This window comes from Tachyglossus aculeatus, chromosome 11, assembly GCF_015852505.1.
Source record: "Tachyglossus aculeatus isolate mTacAcu1 chromosome 11, mTacAcu1.pri, whole genome shotgun sequence".
NCBI classification, from domain to species: Eukaryota; Metazoa; Chordata; class Mammalia; order Monotremata; family Tachyglossidae; genus Tachyglossus; species Tachyglossus aculeatus.
Window position 1 is genome coordinate 31,701,222 of NC_052076.1, and position 9,123 is coordinate 31,710,344.

At 50.1% G+C, this 9,123-nt stretch overlaps 1 long non-coding RNA gene across 1 annotated transcript; it reads right to left on the reverse strand.

Moving 5' to 3' along the window:
• Window positions 1-354: 354 nt before the first annotated feature.
• Window positions 355-7,736, reverse strand: LOC119935111. The gene is made up of 3 exons (XR_005453081.1): window positions 7,431-7,736; window positions 6,624-6,685; window positions 355-698 (listed from the first exon to the last, which is right to left on the reverse strand). It is a non-coding gene; the product is annotated as an uncharacterized LOC119935111 (long non-coding RNA).
• Between the last annotated feature and the right edge of the window lie 1,387 nt (window positions 7,737-9,123).

Consider the following 9,123-nt stretch of genomic DNA (forward strand, 5'->3'; position numbering starts at 1 on the left):
ACTAGGACCCCCCCCCCACCCCACCCCAGCCCATTCCTCCAGGTCCACAGTCCAGTCCCATGAAACTGCAGCCGCCCCCTACTCCAAACAGGCCCCCTTGCCTCAAATCAGTCCCCTCCCTGGCCTCCCCAGGATGCCCCTCATTGTGCCAATGGGTGTGGACACTTTCCCCTCCCCTCCACCCACCCCTCCATGCCCCTTGCCCCAGACGAAGTGATTATTTATAGACTTGTTTCTCCGAGTGGATTGTGCAGAACAAAGGAATTCTAATGCTCAGTGTCTCTGCGAACGCGCCCCAGTTCATCAGCTTTGCAAAAGAAGCGAAATTAAATCAAGATTTAATTGGGATGGGCATGTTTTATTCATGGTCCTTCCGCCGGAGACCGGCGAGCCGAAGGTAGAAAAGGGAAAAAAAATCTTTTGAAAAGTTGTTTCTCTCTGATTAAATAAAGATAGTTCGGCACTTCAAAAGGGAGCGGCCTTTAATGTATTTTGAATGTTGTGCCCTGACCCGGCCGGCCGGCCGCCGGCCAGGGGAAGGGACCTGGACTTGTCCTGCTAGGAATCTTCCTGTCCCAGCTCCAGACATCTATGTGCCGCCTGGATGCTGGTGTCCAGGACTTTCCGTTCATGGGTCAGTGTCCCCAGGGAGGCACCTGCTCTGAAGGGGTGATGAGGTTGGTGTTCTCGGATTCCAGCTGTGGGGGGCATAATAATAATAATAATAATATTGATAATAATAGTATTAAGGGCTTACTATGTGCCTTACATTGTATTAAGTGCTGGGGTGGGTACAGAGTTAAGAGACAGTCTCTGTCCCATGTGGACCTCACAGTCTCAAGCCCCATTTTACAGATGAGATAACTGAGGCTCAGAAAAGTGAAGACACTTGCCCAAGGTCACAACACAGACAAGTGGTGGAGCAGGGATTAGAACCCACGACCTTCTGACTCCCAGGCCCGTGCTCTATCCACCTCGGGGGAGCAATGCCCCAGGGTTTCAGCTGTGGGGTGATGGAGCTGGTGTCCCCGGGTTCCAGATGTGGGGGTGATGGGGCTAGTGTCCCCAGGGCCAGCCTTTGGGGTGATGGGGGGCTGCGAAGCCATTGTCCCCACACAACTATCCGGGCTGGACTCCTCTCCTTGCCCTTCCTGGGGCTCCAATCAGACTCAAGAACTTACAAGCTGGGGTGCAAAATCCCTACACACTAAGTTCCAACACACTATCAATCAATCATATTTATTGAGCGCTTACTGTGTGCAGAGCACTGTACTAAGCGCTTGGGAAGTACAAGTTGGCAACATATAGAAACAGTCCCTACCCAACAGTGGGTCCACAGTCTAAAAGGGGGAGACAGAGAACAAAACCAAACATACAGACAAAATGAAATAAATAGAATAGATATGTACAAGTAAAATAAATAAATAGAGTAATAAATATGTACAAACATATATACACATATACAGGTGCTGTGGGGAAGGGAAGGAGGTTAGATGGGGGGAAGGAGAGCTCTGCCCCCCCCGGCCCTCCACCTCATCTCCATCCAGCCCCACCCCTCTCCCCTTGCCCCCCATTAAAGCCCACCCCCTCAGAGTACTGAGGGAAATCGAAGAGGCCAGAGTGATCCTGCAGCAACCCTCATGCTCCCCTCCCCATATCCTCTCCAAAGCCCAGAGCGCCCAAGACCCGGGGAGCCTCATACCGGGACCCTCCCGCTGCCCAGGGTGGGTGCCCGAGGACCCCCAAGGACCCAGGGAGGCTGTCCGAGGACGCCCAAGGACCCAGGGAGGCTGCCCGGTTTGGGATCAGAGAGGAGGCCTGGATCAGCAGGACCAAGAAAACTTCCCTCCAACAACTGTGTTTGGCTGCTTTGTCTTCCATTGTTTTGGGGAATTGTTGATTTTGTAATTTACTGTTTCCTTTCCTCTATTATTGTTCTCTATGAGTGTTTACACCATTTAGACTGTGGGAGGGGGAGACTGTGTCTAATCTGTTTATCTTGTATTTACCCCAGAGTTTAGCACAGTGCTTCACACACTATGTGTTTAGTCAATTCCATCACTACCACTATTACCATTACTACTACTAATAATAACTGTGATATTTGTTAAATGCTTACTATAATAATGATGGCATTTATTAAGTGCTTACTATGTGCAAAGCACTGTTCTAAGCACTGGGGAAGTTACAAGGTGAACAGGTTGTCCCACAGGGGGCTCACAGTCTTAATCCCCATTTTACAGATGAGGTAACTGAGGCAAAGAGAAGTGAAGTGACTTGCCCAAAGTCACACAGCTGACAAGTGGCGGAGCTGGGATTTGAACCCATGACCTCTAACTCCAAAGCCCAGGTTCTTTCCACTGAGCCCCAAAAGTCCAGAGGAGGCTGGAGGGGGCGACAGGAGAGGGGTTACACATGGGGGGCTGCAAATAAAAAAAAAAAATCACCAAAAAATGATTGTCCTAAATCCAACTTAGCCTGCAGGTGAGCTGTTTCTGTGCAGCTGGAGTGTATTTCCCTAAAATACCCCTGGCGAAGTTCAGTGGGTTGTGGATGTTGGGTGGATATTTGCTTAAGCAGGAATACTTTTTGCTTTTAATGGTATTTGTTAAGCACTTACTATGTGACAGGTGCTGTACAAACTGTTCTAAGCACTGGGGAGGTTACAAGGTGATCAGATTGTCCCACTAGGGGCTTACAGTCTTAATCTCCATTTTACAGATGTGGTAACTGAGGCACAAAGAAGTGAAGTGACTTGCCCAAAGTCACACAGCTGACAAGTGGCAGAGCCGGGATTTGAACCCATGACCTCTGACTCCAAAGCCCGTGCTCTTTCCACTGAGTCACGCTGATGTGTCAAGCACCGTGCTGAGATACATGATAATCAGATCCCACATGGGACTCACAGTCTAAGCAGGAGGGAGAACAGATATTGAATTCTCAACAGTGTTCAGTGCTTAGAACAGTGCTTGGCACATAGTAAGTGATTGACAAATGCCATCATCATCATCATTTTTCAGATTAGGGAATTGAGGCACAAAGAAGTCTTCTAGACTTTGAGCCCGCTGTTGGGTAGGGACCGTCTCTATATGTTGCCAACTTGTACTTCCCAAGTGCTTAGTACAGTGCTCTGCACACAGTAAGCTCTCAATAAATGTGATTGAATGAATGAATGAATGAATGAATGAATGAATGAATGAATGAAGTGTCTTGCTCCAGGTCACAGAGCAAATAAGTGGTGGAGTCAGGATTAGAACCCAGGTCCTTTTCACTAGACCACACTGTTTCCCCAACTACCACCACTGCCACCGACTAGATTTCCAGCTTCACAGAGGAGAAGACAAGAGTCAAGGTCTGAACAACCCAGCCACTACTGGTTTTCCAGGCCCTTGACTGCTTTTCAACCCACCCCCCAACTCCCGCCACCACAGGGCTCCCATCCGCACTCAGCAGTGAGGATGGGCAGGAGCATGGGTAGACCATAAGGAAACAGCATGGCTTAGTGGAAAGAGCAGGGGTTTGGGAGTCAGCGGGACTGGGTTCTAATTCCAGTTCTACCATTTATCTTCTATGTAACGGTCAGGTGATTTCACTTCTCTGTGCCTCAGTTACCTCATCAGTAAAATGGGGATTAAGATGGTGAGCCGCATGTGGGACAGGGCCAGTGTCCTACCCAATTATCTTACGTCTACCACAGTGCTTAGTACAGTGCTTGGCACAAAGTAAGAGCTTAACAAATACCACACGTACATACAAAATAAGAGAAACTCAAGGCTGATGACCTGTGCATCCACTGGGACTAAATGGGAAGCAGTGTGACCTAGTGGAAAGAGCATGAGCCTGGGAGACAGAACGCCTGGGTTCTAATCCCAACTCCCACACAGCCCCTGCCTCAGTTCCAGCTTGATGTGTGTGGAAGCACTTCATGCTGTTTGAAGGCCATCCAACCAGTGGATCACAAAGTCCCCTGTTGGTTCTGAGAGCCTAGAAGTTCTTCCTGGAGTCTCACTGAAATCTCTCCTGCTGCTGCAATCCGAGCCCTGTTCTCCCTCCTACTTTCACATAGTAAGCGATTAACAAATGCCATCATCACCATCATCATCATTTCACTGGGAGCCCCACGGAGGGGCAGGAACTGTGTCTGGACCTGATGAACTTGTGTCTACCCCAGCGCTAAGAACAGTGCTTGACACACAGTCGACGCCTAACAAATACCGCAATCTTAACCATCATTAACTATGTTGCCAATTTGTACTTCCCAAGCGCTTAGTACAGTGCTCTGCACATAGTAAGCGCTCAATAAATACGATTGATGATAACCATCACAGTCATCAGGAACATGGGGGAACAGCTAGCCTCATCCTCTCCAGCGCTTGGAACAGTGCTCTGCACACAGAAAATGCTCAATAAATACGATTGAATGAATGAACTGGGGACATGGAGAATAGTTAGCTCCGTCCTCACCAACACTTAGAATGGTATTTGACAAACAGCTAGTGCTTAACAAATACAACAATCATAGTCACAATCAACAGGGACATGGGGACAACTACTTCTGTCCTCCCCAACGCTTAGAGCAGTGCTTGACACACAGCCAGCACCTAACAAATACCATTTTAGTCATCATCAGGGACACGGAGACCAACTAGTTCTCTCCATAATCATAGTCATAATCATCAGGGGCTATGGCGAACAGCCAGGCCGGTCCTCTCAAGTGCTTAGAACGGTGCTTGCCACACAGTTGACGCTTAACTGATATCATTGTCTTGATCATCACAATCATTAGGGATTTGGACAATTTAGGTCATTTCTCCCCTCTGGCCATGGGCCTTCTCTTGCCCAGGCAGCTGGTCTGTCTGAGATTTAGCCCTTCCCCATGGCCCTGGGGGCCTCAACATCCCTTTCCCTGCCTTTACTGCTCTTGCTCAGTTTCTTCCAAGAACTCGGGCCTGGGTCAGATACAGGAGAGTGTGGCCTACCCTGTTCCCGGCCAGTTCCCGTGGGGACCCCTAGATTCCCCCGGCACTGAGGGAGCAAGTGTTCAACCCCTGCTCCAGGCGGACACAGCCCCTGGGGGAGGCTGGATCCGCAACTCGGACCTGGAGAGAGGTTAGGGAGCAGGCCCAGGGATGATGGGCTGTGGCCCGGACCACTTGGGGAGACTGGGGAGGAGGAGTGGGGTGAGGCTGGGTTGTCCCCCCGACCAGACTGGCTCCATGCTCAGCTTCTTCCTCAGTGGCTCAGTAACCAGCTCTTATGGGAACATGCCGGCTAGTTTCTCTTGCATCGTACCCTTCTGAGAGCTTAGAACCGTGCTCTGCATATAGTAAGTGCTCAATATATACCACTGATTGATTAATTGATTGTCACTGTACATCAATCTCATCTTTCTCACCGCCAATCTCTCGCCCACATCCAGTCTCTGGCCTGGAATGCTCTCCCATATCCAACAGACAATTACTCTGTCTGCCCTCAGATCACGTCTCCTCCAAAAGGCTTTGCCTGATGAAGTCCTCATTTCCTCTTTTCCCACTCCCTTCTACATCGCCCTGACTTGCTCTCTTTATTGACCATCCCCGCCTCCAGCCCCACAGCACTTATGTCCATATCCATAATTTATTGATTTAAATTAATATCTTTCTCCCTCTCTAAACTGTAAGCTCATTGTGGGCAAAGAAAATGTCTGGTATATTGTTATGTTGTACCCTCCCAAGCACTTAGTACAGTGCTCTGCACAGAGTAAGTGCTCAATAAATATAATTGATTGATTGATTGATTGGGTCCTGGTCATCCTGCAGGTCCAGAACATTGCGGCTACTCAACCTCACTGAGGGCACCCCTGGAGTCTTCCAGTACCAATGTCTTTGGCAGGAAGGGTCTCTCCTGCTGTTCTGCTATTCCTTCATTCCCCTCCCCGGTTCCCCACTAGCCCATCCATAGCCAGAATAGGGCAGTCCACAGCCAAGAAGAAAGGTAGGGGGTTCAAGAGTCTTCCTACTTTGGGGTCTGCTGGCACATGCAGCCGTGACAGGGTTCCATTTGCAAACCCAGCTGCCCCCCACCCCCACGCCCTGCCCCTGGTGATCTGTGAACTTGGAGGAGGGAGAGCAGTGGGGTGTGTCTCAGTTTAACCCGGCCCCCACCATCCTTGGGTCTGAAACCCACTGCTCCTATCCCTATCCTCCACCTCTCCTGTTCACTGCAATCCTGGGACTCCTCCTCTGGGAAGCCCACCCTGATCCACCCCATAACCAGTCTTGTTTTGTGGGGGGATTTTGTCTGACTCTCCCCTTCTAGACTGTGAGCCCTTTGTTGGGTAGGGACCGTCTCTATATGTTGCCGATTTTCACTTCCCAAGCGCTTAGTACACTGCTCTGCACACAGTAAGCGCTCAATAAATATGACTGAATGAATGAAATGAATGAGCCAGTCCTGTCGAGGCCTGTCTCTCCCCTTCCCCCTCCTCCTGTCACTGCTGACTGTCGGGGGAACCCCACCTGTGGATCTGTCCTGCTCCCCTCTCAGATGGGGAGCTCCTTGAGGCATGGGACCCTCTCTGCTCTCTAACAGACATGCCCAACACCAAGCTCTGTCCCTTTCCCACGCAAGGGCTCAGTACAGACCTTCTGATTGCCAGTGCGCCAAGTATGGGGAAAACTGAGTCCCAGGACCATCTCTCCTGTACCTGCAATAATCATAAAAATTGTAGTTATGTTAAGTGCTTACTATGTGCTAAGTGCTGGGGTAGATACAAGATAATCAGATTAGACACAGTCCCTGTATCACATGGAGCATGCTGTCTAAGAGTGGGGAGAACATTTTACAGATGGGGAAGCTGAGGCACAGAGAAGTAAGGTGACTTACCCAAGGTCACACAGTAGACAAATGACAGGACCTGGATCAGAATCCAGGTCCCCTGACTCCTGCTCTTTTCACCAGACCCGGACATTGCTTCTCCCCTCTGTGGTGCAGGGGTTTGGGAGCCACCCCGAGCCCCAAGGAGACACCACCTCAGCCCTTTCTCCCCTCCAACCTGCTTCCTGGCTGAGTCAGATGCACAAGGCAGAAGGAAATCTCTCTCTCTGGACCTCTAGTCCTCCCACCACCCGGAGGAGGGTAGTTTACATTTCCTTCCCTTCTATCTCGGAAGCAGCCGGGCCGGAGAGGCTGTAAGACCCAGAGATTAAGGATCTCCAGAGCAGGAGCACCGGGGAATACACAGGCAGACGCAGCGGGCTGAGCAAATATTAGACAAATATCAATTTTCCACCTTCCCCACTTGGCTGGCAGTGAATGGATTGACTTTTCAAACACTCCTCTCATGATCCTTCCCTGGACTTCCGTTCATTCTCCTCAGCTCCTCCCTGAGCACCCCCACCCCTGGCTCTCCTGCCACTGCCCAGATCACTCTTGACTCCTTCCAAGCCGACCTGCTAGCTGGACCTCTCTCTCGAGTTTCCCGCCTCTGTCCCCTGGCTCCCGCCATTCTCTAGGCTGTATCTCCTGCAGCAGCTGGGGGCTCAGCTGTAGGATCCATGGCTGGCAGCCCAACAGGGTGACCCAGATATGTTCTGACTGACAGTGGGGTCTCCGACCCTCCTTCCTGTAGTGGGAAGGATTAAGGTTAGACTCTAGGATGCTGGAGGTCACGGGTGTGGACGGCTGAGAGAGGTGGGGCCGTGGAATTGCCTTCCTGGATGTCTGGAAACCCAAGAAGATTGACCTGGGTTCGGTGTGATCCTGTCTAGAAGCAGAGGGAAGGATGAGATGACCGTTTCATTCCAAGCAGTGGATACACCATGGGCCTGGGAGTCATAAGGATCTGGGTTCTAATTCCAGTTCCACTTCTTGTCTCCTGTGTGACCTTAGGCAAGTTACTTCACTTCTCTGGGCTTCAGTTACCTCTGCTGTAAAATGGAGATTAAGACTGTGAGCCCCATGCATGACAGGGACTGTGTCCAGCCTGATTTGCCTGTATCCACCCCAGCGCTTAGTGAAGTTCCTGGCACATAGAAAGTGCTCAGCGTGGCTCAGTGGAAAAAGCCTGGGTTTTGGAGTGAGAGGTCACAGGTTTAAACCCCGGCTCTGGCAATTGTCAACTGTGTGACTTTGGGCAAGTTACTTAACTTCTCTGTGCCTCCGTTACCTCATCTGTAAAATGGGGGATTAAGACTGTGAGCCCCCCGTGGGAAAACTTGATCACCTTGTAACCTCCCCAGCACTTAGAACAGTGCTTTGCACATAATAAGCTCTTAATAAATGTCATAAAAATTACAATTATAATTATTATTATTCCAAGTTGGGATCAGAGTCAAGGTTCCCCAGAGAAACACTCCTGGTCCAGGCCGATCTGAGCAAGTTTCTGCCAAATAGCGGCTGTGTGAAATATCTCATCCCGCTTCAGGCAGGTGAAGGATGGGTGATGTCACAAGCACCTAGGGGCCGGTGTTTTGGAGGACTGCCACTGGACTGGCGGGCTAGAGTGGTGGGCTTCAGTGTGGGGCTGAAATACTCCTCCTTGCCCCATGGCCTAATGGTTAGAGCACCCACCTTGGAGTCAGAAGAACCTGAGTTCTAATCCTGGCTCCGCCACTTGTCTTGCTGTGTGACCTTAGGCAACTTCCCTGTGCCTCAGTTACCTCACCTGTAAATTGAGGATTAAGACTGTGAGCTCCATGTGGGACACAGACTGTGTCCAACCTGTGTCCAACCTTTTTTATCTACCCTGACGACGAGCTCAGTGCCTGGCATAATAGTAAGCACTTAACAAATACCACAAAAAAAGAGAGAAAACTCACCTCTGGAAAACGGGGAAAAGTGACATTTTCCCAGCAGGTGCCAGGCAAGCAGCCAAATTTCCTCTGGACTAGTCCGCATGCCCCTGCGCTCCACACCAGCTGACCTAAGGATATTAGAGGCATTAGTTAAATGCTTACTACATGCCAGGCACTGTGTTAAGATCAGACACAGTTCCTGTCCCTTAGGTTTACAGTCTAAAAGTGAGGGCAAGCAGAGATTTTTTTCCCCATTTGGCAGATAAATCAATCAATTAATAGCATATATTGGGTGCTTACTGCACACAGTGCACTGTACTAAGCCCTTGGTAGAGTACGTTATAACAGA